Source organism: Triturus cristatus, chromosome 5_1 (genome assembly GCF_964204655.1).
Source record: "Triturus cristatus chromosome 5_1, aTriCri1.1, whole genome shotgun sequence".
Taxonomy (NCBI): domain Eukaryota; kingdom Metazoa; phylum Chordata; class Amphibia; order Caudata; family Salamandridae; genus Triturus; species Triturus cristatus.
Window position 1 is genome coordinate 936,469,079 of NC_140587.1, and position 2,975 is coordinate 936,472,053.

Consider the following 2,975-nt stretch of genomic DNA (forward strand, 5'->3'; position numbering starts at 1 on the left):
GCAGGAGATGGTCTTTATATAAACAAGCATTTGGGTGTTGCATCTCAGCTCATGCCCCCCCTCGAGTATCCGCCTTATTTCTCATGTTGCAAAGCACAATCTGTTTTTTTGTTTTTTTGTTTTTGCCAGATCAGCATTAAATGCAGAATTGAATACTGCTATTTCTCTGGGAATATGTCCCCGGGAATGTTTGCCTTATTCAAATGAAAAATGGGTGGGGTGCAAGAAAGTCTATATGAATATGACAAAAGCAAATATGGCTGTAGGAGACAGTTGCACCTCTGTAGAAATTGGGATGTGTTATGGATAGAGGACCACGCCAAATGCACACTTACTTGCACGATTCTTAGAAGCTGATTTACTAATATTTTACTTGGGCGACTGCATAATGCTAACTGATGTTAAGCATTGGCAATGTCGATCAACTGAGTGTGCAAAAAGAATTTGGAGGTGAAAGTTAAAGGAAGTGCAGTGTACTGTACTGCAAAGTTCAAAACACGATAATTCATGAAAAGTGTGTGTGGTGGGACAGAAACATAGACCTTATCCCATACATATAGAGCCCAATTCAAAAAGGTAAACTGAGACGAAAGTCTAACTTTACGACTTTCGGTATTCACAAGGGTTATTTACGAGTAGTAAAGTTATACTTTTGACTCAGTTAAACTTAAGTTTTGCTCTCAGTTAGACTTAAGACCAAAACCCAAGTTAAACTGAAACAAAAGTCTAACTTTACTACTCGTAAATGCTAGGGGTGGGCAGAATTTGCGAAATCCACTTTCGCAAATTATCGCGAAAATGTTTAAAATTATCGCAAACAAGCGGAAATATCGCGAATATGCGGAATTTTTTTTCCCGCATGTTCGCGAGATTTTCTGCATGGTTGCGGGTCGCCAACTTACCCATGTGGTTGCTCGCGGGCGCGGCCATCTTGTTTTGAGTTGTCTCGCGGTGCATGATCGGGAGAAGAAAGACGTGATCGCGCGACGCATGACGTCACTGCGGGCGCGAACTGTCGCGAGACAGCGCAAATGGCTAAAAACAATCCAACATCTCATGGAGAACGCGACCGGATGAAGAAAACTTGTGGCGAACGCAGGGATTCAGGTAAGGCGATCGCGCGCACGCGAGAATGTATTATTTTACAGCACGAGCAAGAAACAAATTATCGCCAAGCTGCGGAAAGCGGAAATTTTGACATTTTCGCGCTCTCCGCGGAACGCGAAAATGTCAAATTATCACAATTTCCGCGAACGGAACGAAATTTTCGCCCAGGCCTAGTAAATGCCCTTTGTGAATATCGAAAGCCGTGAAGCTAGACTTTCATCTCAGTTTACCTTTGTGAATCGGGCCCATAGTTACTAAAGTCACATGAAGTAACGCTTATCCACAGAACAAAAACAATAGTGCTGAATAAACCATTAGCAACAACAGGCGAAAGTGAGGCAGGCGATATTGCGTCATCTATCAATGCTTAATATGTGGAGTTTCTTTTGCAAAAATTATTCAGGTGATGCAATGCACCCTTGGCTGGTCCTATGCAGGTGTATAAGTGATGGGAAATATTGCTTGCTTTCCTATGGATAATGCAATTCGCCCTGGCACAATGCTAGTTGCTGTTTAGCATTTTGTGGGCACACTCTATGAGAGTTGGAAGGGTCTTTTATTCTCGCGGGCATTTCCCTAGTCGGCTGGAGCCCTTCGGAGGCCGGTTTTGAAAGCCCATGGCCTCTCTTCGTGCCTTCACTTTCCCCAGCTCCCTGAGGTTAATTGTAGCAGGCACAGGGAGACTTCAAGAGAGAGTATGAGAGGGATAAAGAGAAAGCGATCAGAGCAGAGAAGAGAGTGAGGAGAGGAAGACGATGGATGGAAAGAGAGAGATTGGGCAAGGAAACAAAGAGGTTGGGGTAACTTTGAGCATTCATGCCAGGGTTGTGTTTGGTTCCCTAGTCTCACCGTGCTCTATATGCCTTTGTGATGGCATCATAGGCGTTTAATTTTTAGTACTATGCACAAAGCAACATAGATTGTTTTTAAGAAGCAGAGAATTGGGTAAAGATTGGTAAACTGGATGTTGGTGAATGATCTTTAAGATATCACAAAGAACTGGTTCCCATGGGACTGGCTGGACTGCCTTCATCCACTGGGTCTTATGCCTATTACAGCTCACTGGAGGGGCGGTAAGTTCCTGGCTCACCTACAACTTGCGAATCACAAGTTGTTGTCCCAGTAAGCACAAGAAACAAATCCTGCTTTTTAGATCTTGCTTACAGACAGAATTCATTGACTTTTGTAAAAAAAAAAGAACTCTTGTATCCCATGAATATTCGTAGCGAGCTTTCTGTGAACCCGTTGCTCGTGATTGCATGATTTTCTTGTATATCTCAATTTCCTGCTCCCCGTTTGATAGCTTTCCTGCCTATACATGTGTTTAAATTGCCCAAGGAGTACTTCAGTCTGATTGTCTTTTGAATGGATGACTTATATTTTACCACTCTTGACGTCAAACCTTGCAGTGCAGTGCATTAGGAACTATTTTCTCTCCATCGTTCTGTTAGTTTTTCTCTTCTGTGCTTCTCCTGCTCACCTTAGGGTTTCCATAGATTGGAGTTAATTGGCGAGTTTTAAGCAAGTGGGAATAAGTCTCCTGACTAGAGCTAAACATTGATCATGAAGCCTCATGTTTGCTTTAAGAGGTAGAAACTGTTCTTGATGGTGCAGGAATATTGAATATTCTGGAAATATTAGTTGGGATTAAGGTGTTTTAAGACTATAGCAAGTTCACTTCTTCTCATTGCTCACTGCATCCTCGACTCCTCCCTCTCCATGTCCAAGCAAGTCAACGCCGTCTCCTCCTCCTGCTACAACACCCTACGCATGCTCCGCCGGATCTACAAATGGATCCCGACCGAAACAAGTAGAACAGTGACACAGGCCCTCGTCAGCAGCAGACTGGACTACGGCAACACACTCTA